The sequence below is a fragment of the Cetorhinus maximus genome, chromosome 11, assembly GCF_964194155.1.
Source record: "Cetorhinus maximus chromosome 11, sCetMax3.hap1.1, whole genome shotgun sequence".
Lineage (NCBI taxonomy): Eukaryota > Metazoa > Chordata > Chondrichthyes > Lamniformes > Cetorhinidae > Cetorhinus > Cetorhinus maximus.
In genome coordinates this window covers 12969039-12985030 of record NC_135889.1, presented here as the reverse complement: position 1 = coordinate 12985030, position 15992 = coordinate 12969039, and the positions used below count along the sequence as shown (strand labels likewise).

Sequence of the window (15992 nt, the reverse complement as noted above, 5' to 3'; positions counted from 1 at the left end):
GAAGTGGGCTGGCATTTACAGCAGGACCAACAGCGAATGCTGTATTGTACAGTAAAGAAAGTTATTTTATTACTCACTAAACAGAGTCCATTTAAACAGCATATAACAACAAACAGTATTTCTCTTTTGGTTTTTTCCCATGTTACATGGGGTCGCCACAGTGGCGATTGATCGCCCTTCTCCCTCTCCATCATATCAACCCATCATTTTTGGATTTGGTGGGTGGTTTTGTAGCTGGATGCCCTTCCTACCGCTAACTCTCTCCATTTATCTGGACTGGGGATCCACACCAATATCCGCTGGCTTGCCTGTGCCAGCAGCTGGATTCTTCCATGGTCAACAAGTCCTGGGGCTCAAATCTGGAGTATTCTGTCTCGAGGCAGGGTGCTACTGCCTGAGCTACAAGACCTCTACCACAACAAACAGTCTATAGATTCTAATTAAAATAGTCTATCCAAACTCTCGGAAAAAGAACTTATAACCAAAATAATAACAACGTTACCTGGTAAAAGCAAAATTATTTCTCTAACAAAATGCAGTAAGTGGAGGGTAGTTCATACAAATTAGGTGAATGAATTCTAGTCACCTGCAGCAGTGTGGTCTCTAGGTGTGAACGATGGGGTAAATTGCTCAATGATCTCCATTCTGGCTGGGAATAGTGATGTCTCAATATGCCATCCCCAGTATTAGGCATCTTATTTTTCTCAAGAGTACAAATGGTAGCCCTTATTTTTTAATTTTACAAACCATTACCAACAAATTGCACTTTGCAATCGGAAATGCTTTAGAGAATTCAGCTAGGATGGCCCCGACCCAACTAGGTGCCAGCATCTGAGTCAGAAAATGGTTGGTGCAAGTCTCACTCTAAAGACCTGAGCTCAAAAATTTAGGCCGACCATTCCCAGTGCAGTACTGAGGGAGTGCTGCATTGTCATAGGAACAGGAGTAGGCCACTTGGCCCCTGAATCCTGTTCCACCATTCAATGAGATTGTAACTGATTTGTGACCCAACTCCATATACCCACCTTTGCCCCATGCACCTTAATATTTTTCATTAACAAGAATCTATCGATCTCAGATTTAAAATTTGTGATTCACCGAGCATTAATTGCCATTTGTGGAACTCTATCCTACCCTTTGCGTGTATAAGGGTTTTCTAACCTTACTCCCGAAATGCTTAGCTCTAACTTTTAGACTATGTCTCCTAGTCCTAAACTCCTCAACCAGCGGAAATCGCTTCTCTCTGTCTACCTTATTAATTCCTCTCATTACATTGAAAACTTCATTCCAGTCCACACTTCAACCCTCTAAATTCCAGGGAATACAGCCCTTGTTTGGGTAATCTCTCCTCGCAATTTAACCCTTGGAGTCCACACATCGCTCTGGTGAACTGATACTGCATTCTCTCCAATGCCAATATATTTGTCCTAAGGTGCGGTCGAGAGTCGTCCAGGTGTGGTCTGGTAAGGCTTTCGTACAGCTGAATCATAACTTCTACCCCCTTGAATTTTAGCCCTCTACACATAAAGGCCAGCATTCTACAGGCCTCTTTGATTATTTTCTCTCTCTACCCTTGATACTGAACAATCTATATGCATGGACCCCTAAGAATCCTTGTATATCCACTATTTCTAGATTTCATTATTTAGGAAGTACTCTGATCTGTTGAAGGTGCCACCTTTTGGATGAGACATTAAACCGAGATCCCATCATGAGAATGTAAAAGATCCAACAGCACTAGTTGGAAGGTCAGCAGGGAAGTTCCCGTTTATCTCCTGGCCCACAAACAATATCAATTATTTGCTCATTATCACATTGCTGTTTGTGGGAGCTTCCTGTGTGCAATTTGCAGATGACTATAAAAAATAGAGGAAACGGGTATTTTATCCTCTTAGAGCAGTGGACATGATATAAAAAAACTCATTTGCAATACTGGAAATGTGCACACAAACGTTTTATGATTAATCTATTATTCCCGTAGTCAGAAGCTTCAACGAGAACTCCTACCAGAGATCCATCCAGTCTGTAGCAAATTAAATGAACATATAATTAGTGTGTGGTTTACTGAAGTTAGTCAATAAAATAGTCTACCCCAATCTACAAATCGTGATATAGGACAGCGATAGTCGTATACAGATTGCAAGACACTTTAGCTGCTTGTCACAGCTCTAGAATAATGATCAGCTGTACACTCCATTAGGCAAGCCTACATAGGTTGTAATAAAACAAACGTTTACCGCTTCCTAACTTAGTGAGTTATTCCTACTCACTCCTTTCTCTCCATCCTGTTAATAACACTTATCACTTGGGCAGGCCAGGGGTGGGGTGGTTGTGGTTTTTGGTGGGAGAGAAGAGACTGGTGTCACAGTAGTCCTTGCCCCCAAGCAACATTCCTCAAAATTTGATAAAAGAAAGAGCCTAAATGACGTGAACACACACGTGGAAGCTGATCGCATGTTTCTGGATGATGTCACTGAGAGTTAGCATCTAAGCAAAGGGAAGTGACCACAGTACAATTTCAAAGAAAAACAGGGGTGTTCAGGCCAATATTTGTGCACCATCATCACCAAAACAAATGAGCTGTCCATTATCTCACGGGATGCATGTTTGTGGGTGTGTGCTGTGCATGCATAAATTGACTTAATCATTTCCTATATCACAACAGCAGCTACACTTCAAAAACTAAATTAGCTGTAAAGCCTGGAGGACATGAGAGGTGCTACACAAATGCAAGTTCTTTCCTTTCTCTATTGTTATTTTCCAATTCCACTGTATGGGACAAATACATGTACTGGGGCATTCAGGTTTGATGCCTAAATAAATATTATGCATACACATTTGCGTACGCTGTTGAGATCTGCTTTGAGCTGAGTGCAGTCTAAATATCAATGGCTCATTTGCAGTCAGTAGATTCATGCTGACAATGGCAATTTTTATGAAGTATTAAAAATCACAATCCAACACATGCATGCATACGCACATATACACGCACATCCTTGCATGCCCAATTTTTAAAAACCTGCCTCCTTCATCTTTTTTCCTACATTACAGTAGCTTAAACTTTATTAATACCAATTTCTTGATCACTATAAATATCACTATTACCTGCCCTCTATGGCAGACACAGCAATGAACTCACCAATTGTTGAATGATTACATCTTAAGCTGCAAATTTCTGCTTCCATGATCCTCTTACCCCTCCTTCAGGTACCATGTCCTAAGAGGGCGTTGACGATCACGGACTTGCAATGGATTGGTCCATGATTATACTTGGCAAAGTACTGCAGTGGTTTGTCGTTGCCTTCTGCAGTATGGTTGACCAGGAAACTCTCCCACTCTTACCGCCTGCCGTTAGGCATACTGGAGGGATTTACAGGCTGATAATCAACCTGTTTGGCCAAGTTATGAATGCCCCTCTCATGGCCATCAAGTCCTGAAGTGGGACTTGAACCCAGAACTTCTGGCCCAGTGTTAGGGAGCTTTTACTGTGCCATACAAGACCTCAGCCTTCCATGATATCCTCCAAAAATAGATAATATCCATTTTCCACAACATTTGTTGAAAGTTCCAGAAACTGTGTAGTCAGCAGCTCTGCCAAGCTCATCAACAAATCCTAAAATCCACAAAAAGCAGATAACTGCATTCCCGTATGCCCTCACACACAAGATATCTCAAACCACTTTACATCCAAGGGAAAATGATGGAAGCACCATGCTAGAGGGGAAAATGGAAAGGGTTACGGAGGGCTAAACAATGATCAGAGAAAGGCTCTGAGGAGACATTAAATCGAGGCAATTACAAGGAATATGAAGACAGAGTTGGCTAAAGTGAACTGGGAAATTAGGTTAAAGATAGGACAGTAGAGAAGCAGTGGCAGACATTTAGGGAGCTATTTCATAACACTCAGCAAGGATACATTCCAGTGAAAAAGAAAGATTAGGAGAAGGATGCATCATCCGTGGCTAACAAATGGAAGTTAAAGATAGTACCAAATCAACAGAAAAAGCATACAATTCTGTGAAGATAAGTGGCAGGTCAGAAGATTGGACAGATTTTAAAAGCCAACAAAGAACAACTTAGAAAAAAAGTTAAGGAGAATTTAGAGTATGAGAGAAAGCTGGCTAGAAATATAAAAACACACATCGGGCCTGAACTTCCTCGGAGTGGCAATCAACTTCGGATCACCTCTCCGTGCCCAATTTCTTAGCTCAACTGTTCTCCGATCCGATCTCACCCGACCTTCCGACTCAGGCCGGATGAGATCCTGGCAGTGCAGCGCCTCCCCAGGGCCCAGCGTGGAAGGGCAGGAGACTCAAAGTGAAGGAGGCTCCGCCCCTTTTTTTTATGGCACGAGCTGTCGCAAGCCAGGTAGTTTAAAGGCCCATTGAAATTTAAAGGTCCTTGACAGGCCAGGGAGAACGTAAGTGTCTAAGGTAAGAGGATAGGGTTTGTTGGGTGGGGGGGGTGTTTGGAGGTCGGATGGGGGGGCGGGGGGGGAGGGTGAAATTGGAAGTCGGGGGCGGGGATCGGAGGTTGGGGACGGTGCTGGGCCTCTGGTGAGGGGGTTGGGCTGGAGTGGTGTGGGTGGGTTAGTCAGGCTTTGGGCTGTATCAGGTCAGGCCTTGGGGGGAAGGGTGGGGTGTGTGGGGGGGTTGGGCCTCAGGGGTGGTGGGGGGTGGGGAGGAGGGTGAAGGTGTCAGGCTTTGTGGGGGGGTGAGAGTTGGGCCCGCTGGGGGTGGGGGAGGAGTCCCATACAGTGGGGGGGAATCCCGTAGATCGTAGTCGGGGGTGGGGAGAGACCCATGGGTGGGGTAGTCGGCAGGTGGGGGGGTGGGGGAGGCCCTTGCAGGGTCTGGGGTTGGGGAAGTCCTTTGGGTGAGGGGAGGGGGGGGGGGGGGGGGGGGCGGTTGGGAGGTCGGAGGAGTTCCCTGGGGAGTCAGGGGCCTTTGTGAGTTGGGGGGCAGGGGGTTGGTCTGGGTCTGAACAACAGTTACCCAGAAGTTAGAAGTTGTTTTAATCCTTCTAACTTTTTCTGGGTAACTATTGATGTTACCAAGTCAGAATCATCCAAAGTTTGTGATTTAAATTGCATTTTTGGATGGCTCCCAGTGCAGGGCAATTGTCCACGGGAAGTCTGCACTTCTAGACAATTGCCATGCAAACCTTAAATGGGAACATCTGAAGGGGGTACGGCCCTCCCTGCAATGTGTTGCTGGGGGCCCGGAAATTATGGCCTATAGTGTGAGTTCCTAAAGCGTTTAAAAAAGAAAGGAGTAACTAAAGTGAGCGTTGGTCCTCTGGAGAGAGATTCTGGGGAATTAATAATGGAAAACAAGGAAATGGTGGAAGAATTGAATAGGTAATTTGTGTTGGTCTTCACCGTAGAAGACACAAAGACCATCCCAAAAAATACTTGAAAAACAAGAGGTAAAAGGGAGGGAGAAACTTACAACAATCACAATCACCAGGGAAAGATTTTGGGAAAACATTAGAGCTAAAGGCTGACAAGTGCCCAGGACCTGATGGCCTGAATCCTAGGGTCTTAAAAGAAGTGACTGCAGAGGCAATAGGTGCATTGGTTGTGGTCTTCCAAAATTCCCTAGATTCTGAAAAGATCCTAGTGGATTGGAGAATAGTTAATGTAACAGCTCTTTTCAAGAAACGAGAGAGACAGAACACAGGAAACTAAAGGCCAGCTAGCCTAACATCTGTCATAGGAAAAGGCCAAAATCCAATACTAAGGAGGATATAGCAGGATGCTTAGAAAATCACAATGTGATCAGGCAGAGTCAGTATGGTTCTGTGAAAGGGAAGTTATGTTTGACTAATTTATTAGAGCTCTTTGAGAAAGTAACAAGCAATGAAGATAAAGGGGAACCTGTAGATGTGGTGTACTTGGATTTCCAAAAGGCATTCAAAAGGTGCCACATCAAAGGTTACTACACAAATAAGAGATTAACATGGATAATGGCCTCCCTCTACGTCGTAACAATTCTGTGATTCTGTGAGGATGGGATATATAACAGGAAGCAGACAGTAGGGATAAATGGGTCATTTTCAGGTTGGCAGGGTGTGAATAGTGGAGTGCTAAAGGGATCAGTGTTGGGGCATCAACTACCTACAATCTAATTCAATGATTTGGATGAAGGGACCAAATGTATGGTTGCTAAATTTGTTGATGACACAAAGATAGGTAGGAAAGCAAGTTGTCAAGAGGCCATAAAGGATCCACAGAGGGATATAGATAGGTTAAGTCAGTGGGCAAAAATTTGGCAGGTGGAGTATAATGTGGGAAAGTGTGGCTTTGGCAGGAAAAATAGGAAAGCAAATAATGGAGACGCTGCAGAACTCTGTGATACAGAGGAACCTGGGTGTCCTGGTACATGAATTACAAAAAGTTAGTATGCAGGTAGAGCAAGTGATTAAGAAGGCAAGTGGAATATTGTCATTTATTGCAAGAGGAATGGAATATAAAAGTAGGGAAGTTTTGCTACAGATGTACAGCTCCATAGTGAGACCACATCTGGAGCAATGCGTATAGTTTTAGTCTCCTTATTTAAGAAAGTATAAAATTGCTTTGGAAGCAGTTCAGAGAACATTCGCTTGACTAATTCCTGGGATGGAGGGATTATTTTATGAGGAAAGGTTGAACAGGTTGGGCCTATACCCATTGGGGTTTAGAAGAATGAGAGGTGATCTTATTGAAACAGATAAGATCCTAAGGAGCCTTGACAGGGTAGATGCTAGGAGGATGTTATGGGCGAGACTACTACTAGAGGACACAGTTTAAAAATAAGAGGATTTAGGATGGAGATGAGAAGAATTTTCCTTTCTTGCGGAGTCGTTAGTCTGTCAAGTTTGCTTCCTCAGAGAGCAGTGAAGGCTGGGTCACTGAATATATTCAAGGCCGAGTTAGACTCTTGATTGACAGGTGCATCATATGTTATGGGGGGCAAACAGGAAAGTGCAGTTGAGATAAAAACAAAAAACGCTGGAAAATCTCAGCAGATCTGGCAGCATCCGTGGAGAGAGAAACAGAGTTAATGTTTTGAGGCCGTGTGACTCTTCTTCAGCTCTGAAGAAGAGTCATTCGGACTTGAAACATTAACTCTGTTTCTCTCTCCATGGATGCTGCCGGACCTGCTGAGATTTTCCAGCATTTTTTGTTTTTATTTTAGGTTTCCAATATCCATAGTATTTTGCTTTCAAAGGGGAGTTGAGGCCACATTCAGATCAGCCATGATCTTGTCAAATGGCAGAGCAGGCTCGAGGGGCTGAATTGCCTACTCCTGCTCCTAATTCATGTGCTTGTATAAGAGTTTCGAAAACAGCCACAGAAGGAAGTTGGCAAGCTAGACGGAACTAGTCGAGTGTTCAAGGAGATAGAAGTCAATAGCTGAATGGGTGGCAATAAAAGGCGAGTGGGGAAACAAGGTGCAGCTCAGTGTTAAACAAGCAGATAGTGCCTGTGGTGGCTTAAGACGAGCCTTAAGGTCAGGTGTGGGTGAAGCCAAGTAAGGATTTGAAAGCAAGATCCATTATTTTTATAGCAACATGAGATAAGGTCTTGGAGAGGATAGAGGAACTGTGAAAGGACTTTATGTGGGTGAGGATGCAAATTTTAGCATTGTGAATGAGGTGCAATTTGCTGAGAGTGGAACAGAGGAGTTTAGCTAGGAGAGCACCACAATACTTGAGCCTTGAAGCGGCAAAGGTATAGCCTTGGGTTTCAGCAGCAATAGGGATACTGAATAAAGAGTCAGATGAAGGCTGCTGTCATCTCAAACCCAGCCTGGTCTAAGTAGCCTTTTGCCAAAAAAAAAAAAAATGCTTTCCTGAGCTTTTCCCTTCTTCCCCTCTTTCAAGGTTTCACTTTTTGACTTTGCGTCAATCTTTACCACTCCTTTCCCTCCCTTTTCATGAGGCAATTTCCAGCTCGGGGTCCAACTCAAGTTTAAAGCTCTGTGAGCAGAACAGTGGGCGAGTCGCAGCCTCGTGACAAAGGTGACCAGTGCAGGACAATATTGTTGGAGCTACCGCAATATGGAAGTGCAGTTAACATTTTAATTTTTTTCCAGAACTGTTGAGTCTTTTCCATGCGATTATCATGCTCTGTGAGAAAAAATGAGAGCATATGGATAGGTAAGATAATCAAAATTGGCGCTTAAAGGACTTGGAATTTCTCTCTCTTTTCCCCACCGTAATTGCAACTGGCTCCTTTTTTTTTTAAAATGGGAATAGCTTGAGATATCGTAACGTATGACTCTGATTGGTTACTTTTGAACAAATGTGACCTTTGAGCCAGTAAGCATCCTTTGTGCACCATGGTCACATCAGGCGCCCAAGATTTAATTAAGTCGCTGTACGCTGAAGAACAGTTTAAATCTGCAGCAAGGTTATTGGCATTCCTCACAAGAGACACTTGGCCCATTGAAAAATGTCTCAGAACAAAATGAAAGGAGGGAATGTGTAATGGCAATTTTAAATTTCTGCAAAAATTAAGGCTCTGCTCCCTCTAAGCTTATAATGCACAAGCATAATCAATTCTACATTAAATTAGCAGTTATTTATCCACCCCCCCACCGCATCCCCCCCCAGCCCTTTTCATCATACAGAAGGCAATCAGTGGGCAGGATGGTCTGTCCAGTCACTGCGCTGTGATGCACTCACAGAAGGTTAAACAATCGCTGAAGGCTTATCTGAATTAAATATGGAATTTATTTCCAACAATAACAACAGAAATTATATCATATGAATTTTAAACTTCACACCAACTTCCCCAAAGACATTTTGATATATAACTTTTTTATTAAACTTGCTGCATTATTCCACCATCTCCCTTCTCTAAGATTCCTTTACTATAATCGAAGCTTCACATAGAAATTGAGAAGGTGGAGATAAAAATGTCACTCAAATAAATGTCAATTACTTTCTTTACAGTCATCACCAAACAGTCTATACTCCCTTATCTAAAACTACATTTCCTCCTCTACGATGCCCTAATGCTCATTCATAGTATCAGGAAAAAACACCAAGCTATTTTTCCTCTCTCTGAAACTTGCTGATTGATTTCACTTAGCTGGCTGAATTCTACATAATTCTTGGAGGGAATTTATGGCTCAGCAGAAGCAGAGACAGAAGATAAAAAGGAAAAAGAGCAGGAGGAATAAAGACCAAGCCGAGGGGGGAAAGTGGGAAGAGAGTGAAAGCAAGAGGTATGGATAGAAAGGAGGTGGGGTGGGGGAAGAGGAAAAAAGGGGAAAAGGAAGAGAAAGGGATGGAGTGAGGGATAGAGGCCAGAGGGCTAAGGGGCAGGGGTGAGAGGGGAAGAGGGAGGTGAGATGGGGAGGGGCAGAGGCAAAAGTGGGGCGAGGCGAAGGGGGAAAGGGGGAGGTGAGGGGGAAGAGACGCAGGCGAGAGGGAAAGGGGGAGGTGAGGAGGGAAGAGACGCAGGTGAGAGGGAAGAGACGCAGGCGAGAGGGCAAGGGGGAGGCGAGAGGGCAAGGGGGAGGCGAGAGGGCAAGGGGGAGGCGAGAGGGCAAGGGGGAGGCGAGAGGGCAAGGGGGAGGCGAGAGGGCAAGGGGGAGGCGAGAGGGCAAGGGGGAGGCGAGAGGGCAAGGGGGAGGCGAGAGGGCAAGGGGGAGGCGAGAGGGCAAGGGGGAGGCGAGAGGGCAAGGGGGAGGCGAGAGGGCAAGGGGGAGGCGAGAGGGCAAGGGGAGACGAGTGGGGAAGGAGGTGTCAAGAGGGAAATGGGGGTGTCAAGAGGGCAAGGGGGAGGCGAGTGGGGAAGGGGGAGACGAGAGGTGGGATGCAAGAGGGAGGCGGAGGCATGGGGGGGAAGGGAGAGGCTTGAGCAAGAGGAGGGGTAGGATGGTAGGAGAGGGGGGCAGGCGAGAGGTGAGAGAAAGAGTGGGAAGCAGGAGGGAGGGAAGAGAGAAGGGGAGAGACAAGAGGGAAAGTGTGAGGTGAGAGTGGGTGGGGAGGACTAGAGGGGAAGGTGAGAGGGAAGAGGTAGGAGGAGAAAATATTGTAGTTATTAAAAAAAGGTTAGAAAAGGGGGAAGAGAGAGATAGAATGAGTGAGAGAATGAGTAAAAGAAAGAATAAGAGATGAAAGAAAATAGATTAAGTGAGGGTGAAAGACAGAGAAACTGATGAATAGTGTTAGAGAATGCAGCAAGACTGGGACATGGATGAAGGAGTTGGCAATGCTTGAATAAGAAGGGGACGTACAAGTCAGAGAGACAAGGGTTTTGCTTCCATCTGCACTCTGGTATCAGCTAGTCAGCCTCACTCATCCCAAGACAGAGAAACTTTCTCTTCACGCTCCCAAATACCAAACAATATTTGAAACTTAATAAAAACTTAAGTGAGTAATGGATACCTGGAAGAATTACAACATGGTATATCAGAAACATCATCTGAATCCTGGTAATGAGGTCAGCTTTACATTATTTATTTGTAGTAATATAAAAATATAGATATGTCAAAGTTCAGAGATGTTTTTATTTAGCTTTGAGAGGTTTTTTTTGCAGCCTGGATTCATTGGCGGATTTCATGCAATGGTTCGGAGTTCGACAAATGATAAATTTGCTGGGAAATAACGCACCTGGTACACATTAAGCAGAAACATGATCAGTTTGGGTTATGTATAAATGAGAAAAGTGCTGCTCCTTTTCTTCTACCCACAGCATTAATGACAGTGAGACAACTGAAGATGAAGCTGACCTGGATATTACACTACCATTGAGCCAAGCAACTCCAAATGAAAAAAAACATTTACTTTCAAGCATCACAGGCAGAGTGGTCGCTAGGCCAAAATCCTGGCGTTCCCTATCGGCACGGGGAGAGCACCTTCACCACATAGACTGCAGCAGTTCAAGAAGGAAACTCACCTGTAACTTCTCATAATGTTAACTAAGGCTAGGCATTTTTTTTAAAAGTTACTTGCATCACACCATAGTGCCTGCCATGGCTTCAGGCCATCTCAAAGTGCTGCACAGCCAATGAAGTACTTTTCACATGTAGTCACTGTTGTAATGTAGGAAACAGTAATGCAAGAAAAATGTTGGCCTTGCCCCCGCACAAGGGTGAAGTGCAAAAATTGGGCTAAGTCAATTAAATTAGATTTTTCGTGCAGAGTCAATGTTGGGAATGGAGGTGGGAGGCTAACTCACATTCATCTCCTGGCTAATTTTTCTTTTATTGGCAATTAAACAAGGATTTATGGAACATGAGTACTACTGTTAGTGCAAGAAACCAACTATGTTTGACACTGAGGAATGGATTCCCAGTGCAATCTATTGCATTGAAAAGGATGGACCACCTACAGAAAGAGAGATAAAAAATAAATTCATGCAATAAATGTGAATACATCTCAAACGGCCATGGAGTTTAACTCAAAACCGAAACTGGTACCAGCTCAGACTCTGAGCTATACTGTTGGCAGGCTTCAGGACGAAAGACCGGAGGGTTTGGGCGTGGGAGAGGCGGATTCTGCATTCAGGAGGGGGCAATGGAAAGGCAGAGCAACGCAGATGAGTTACATTCCAGCCACACACACAAAAACAACAATCATGTCTTATTTAGCACCCACATGCCTTGGAAACCAAATCTCTCTTTTTGTGCTGGGGCTGAGCTTGGCGACATTTCAAAACCCATTGAAAATCGACTCTGAACAACAATAACTTTGAACATATGTTGGCGTGGAGCAGATGTCTGCCTTAACAAGTTCCACAGTCACTTAATGTGCCACAAAAAGTTATGAGGAAGGCAAGCAAGCACAGATGTTTGAGAGGTTTATGTTGCTTTTGTTACTCTTGTTGCAGCACACACTTAAAAGTCAATTGGAAAACTGTTAACAATTGCACGTGCATTGGTCCTTGTGGTGACCGGCAGTGTGGAATGATATCAACCCATGGGCTTGTGCCTGCAATTCTTCACAGCTGAGATTACAATCCTGACAATTGGGGTTGGACAATGGCACCAACATAACAGACAAAGGGAGAAGGATATATAAAAAAAAGCAGCAGGTAATTCTCCTCAGTGTAGTCATGGCTCAGTGAGTAGCATCTATAGCTTCTGAGTCAGAAGGATATGAGTTCAAACCAAACTCCAGAGATCTAGGCTGCAATTGCATTATGATATTGAGAGAGTTTAGAAGTGCCAACTTTTGGAAAAGTCATATTTCACTCCATAACACTATTTCAAAGAAGAGCAGGGAGTTAGCAGTAGTCTCTTGCCCACTATTCATCCTGTGCTCAACACCTCAAAACAGATCATCAGGTCATGATTGTAATATAAGGGTGTTCTGCATAGCAAGGGTTAGTGGGGGACTGGAGAATACCACTCACAATATGATGTAGAAAGACACATGACAGGAAAGAGTTGTATGGAGGGGCTTGAGTGGAAGTCAGTACGAAATTAGCTCCTAGTTTGGGCTATACTTAATTGTACATATGCATATAGTTATGTGTTACCACTAAACACTACTGTTCAACCGTACAAACTTCTGAACCTCTTCACGTGACCTGGTGAACACTCACGACAATTATCACATTGTTGTTTGTAGGAGCTTGCCATATGCAAATTGGCTGCTGCTTTTCCTACATTACAACAGTGACTACAAAAGTCATCAAAGGCAACCCTTTCTTTCTTTTTATTGGGATATAATTCCATGGTGCTTTCTGGTGTCTCTCCAAAGGTCATTCTTCATATGGGAGCCTTGATAATTATTACAGGAGTTTAGGAGGAGTATGGTAAGACAAAGGGGAGAGGTATCCAGTTATGTTGCTCTAACCATTATGGTGTGGGGTAGACTTGATGAACCAGCTGATCTTTTCCTGTCATCAATTTTGAATGTTTATAACATTACGCAACAAAAATTGCATGAATATAAGTGTACAGTGTGTTCTTTCGAGTTAAGCAGAGAAAGACCAGAATCTTGTGGAGGTGATAGGGAGTCTCAACCACTGGCTGAGGAGCTGGTGAGAGTCCCGCATTGCCTTTTTCCGGGGAGGCATGCTGCATCTTATCCCACTCAGGCACCCGATAAGCTAAAGGCGGGCCTTCCCCTGGAATCAAGAGCCCGGGGGTGAAAGTCGTGCCCATTGAGGACTGCCAGCCTGTCACAGGTCAATCCACTGAACTGCTGCTGCCAGCACAACACCCACCATAGACCTAGGATTGTCACAGGGTCCAAGGCCAGAGGTGGGTGATTGCACGAAGGGGGCGGGGAGTATGAGTTAGGAGTCACAGGGGAGAGGAATCGGCAGCGAGGAGATGGGGATGGCTCTCAGCGGGCCTCCCCTTTCACTATGGCAGGTTCCTCAATCAGGGACTGAGTGCCTTTGAATGAGGGAACCCCTCCGCCCACCCCAACCCCGGAGCACGTACCTCCATTCTTACCGCATGGAATGTCCCGCACCCACCGCTGGGTTAATGCCAATAGCAGCAGGATGAAGCTCTTAAAGTGGGCAATTAATTGGCAGCGGGATGGGAAGGCTGTCCATGGGCCTTCCTGCCCCAGGTTTAATCGGGGTGGAGGTGGGAGGGTGGCGGGGTCACCACCTATCACCCTCCCGCCTGACTAAATACCCCCTTGCCACCAAACTCGGCACTGGGCAGGGCAAAAGGTTCCGCCCAACATCTGTGATGAATTGACTGCTATCTTTTTAACTGGGTAGGTCCCCTGATCTATCTGAAACCCTACCAGCCTTCCATGAGCACGCCAAGGAAGAGCCAGCTTACCAGAAGCACAATTTACTTAAAAAAGGACTTTCACCATCAGGAAATCATTTAAAAACCAAACAGCTTTTTAATGATTAATGAGATTCACATTCTTTGTTTTGCTCCATCCAATTATGAATAATTTCTGCTCAGGCAATGAAGCTGATGATATCAGGGTACTGGCTTGAATGGCTTATTGACTTTATTGGTGTAAAGCAACTGGATTATCATCAGCCTGGGAGTCATTACCTCAGCGTCAGTGGCGTGTGTTAATTCATCTTCCTTACAATTTCGGCTCAATAACCCAGAAAATGGCAACAACCCTTGCTCTTTAAATAACAATGAACCAAAACGGTCTAAACAAAAGGGTGGTCGACATAATTATAATTTGTACTGGATGGTTGAGATTTCAAAAGAATTTTTAGGTCAAGGATTTTCTTTTCATTCCCAAATTTCTTTGCAATGACTTCCTCAGCATTACCATAATGTTTCTTCTGCTGAAAGGCGAGATAACCTAGGTGGCAAACATCTTCGTGACTGCCATTAAGAAAAGTCATGATTCAAGCTGGTCTATTAAACCTTCAGCCTCTTCATCAAAGTTAGGATATTCTGATTCCACAAGGCGCTAGGGTTGCCAACTCTGGTTGGATATTTTCCTGGAGGCTTAGTCACATGGCCTACTTCCTCCCTTGGCATACTTCTGCCATTGGCCAATCAACAATTCACCTTCCCATGCTAACTATAAACTGAAAAGACTTTCACTAGACAACAGGATGATTCTTGACTGACCCCATCTCCAATATTCATCTCCAACATTTTTACAACTAACCAACAGAAGCGTTCAAAGAAAATGAAATGAAATCCCACAATTTCTTCAAGAATCAGGATGTCTGTGGGTATCAGCTGTGGCTCAGTAGGTAGCACTTTTGCCTCTGAGTCAGAAGGTTGTGGATTCAAGCCCCAACTCCACAGGTTTAAGCTCAAAATCTAGGCTGACGATCGTAGTGCAACAGTGAGGGAGTGCTGCATTGTCAGAGGTGCCATCTTTCAGAAGACATGTTAAACCAAGGCCCTGCCCTGGCCTCTCAGGTGGATGTAAAATATTCCTTGTGTTATTTTTCAAAGAAGAGCACAGGAGCTTTCTCCAGTATCTAAGTCAAAATTTATCTCCCAACTAACATCACTAAAAAAAAGTCTGGTCGTCATCACATTGTTACTTGTGGAGCCTTGCTGTGTGCAAATTGGCCCCCATGTCTCCTACGTTACAGCAGTGACTACACTTCACAAGTACATCTTTTATTTATTCCCAGATGGGAACTTTGCTAGCAGGGCCACCCTTGAGAGGATGGTGAATAGCCACCTTCTTAAACGGCTGCAGTCTGTGTGGTGAAAGTGCTTCCCACGTGCTGTTAGGTAGGGGGTTCAAGGATTTTTACCCAGCGACAATGGAGGAACAGCAATATACTGGTATTTCCAAGTCAGTGTGGTTTGCGAAGGGATGGGGAACTTCCAGATGGTGGTACTCCCATGCGTCTACTGCCCTTGGTCTTCTGGATGGTAAAGACCTTGGAGGTTCAACAATGGTTATACCATTGAATGTTAAGTGGAGGTGGTTAGATTCACTCTTGTTGGGGATGGTCAACGCCTTTGGGATACCCTGAAAGGATAAATACAAGCTCTTTCTTTTTCTTCATCTGCTAAGACAAGGAGCTGAACATAGGACTGAAGAGGGAGTTTCTACCCTGAGAGGGTAGAAATTGGTGCACAACACTGCAGTCGATCTTTCTTGAGAGATCGTGACTTGGGTCTTCTGAGCGCTGAAGTTAACAGGCAAGCTCTGTGAGTAATAATGTTGCCAGGATTGCCTTTTCTCAATAAACCAATGTGGAATGGAAACTTACAAACTTAAATAATAATATTGTTGCTGGTATCCACTATACACTCTGGTTCCTCTGGTGCCCGCTGGTCGTGGAAGGCCTTAAGTAAACCAGCGGACATCACGTGCTCTTTCTCCAGGTTCGCTTGGGTGCGGACAAGGCCATAGAGAAGAAGTATGCAGCCAGAGCGTCCAACATGGATTTGTACATGATCACTTTCACCAGGCCCATGGAGAACGTTACCAGGAATGAAGCGGACTATCGCTGCCTCTGAAGAGTTCAGCAATGAGCTTTTTTTGCAGCGGGAAGCTTTGTGGGTTAGTTTATAGCCAACTCACTAAATGCCACTAAGAAAAGTGAATTATTTTGCTGTGAGCCTTTCCAGTGT

The 15992-nt window shown here is 44.5% G+C and overlaps 1 protein-coding gene across 1 annotated transcript in view; it reads right to left on the bottom strand.

Annotated features, from left to right (window-relative positions):
* LOC144686400 (partitioning defective 3 homolog B-like) overlaps positions 1 to 15992 on the bottom strand; it is an 877073-nt gene that overhangs the window by 327773 nt on the left and 533308 nt on the right. The window lies entirely within an intron of this gene.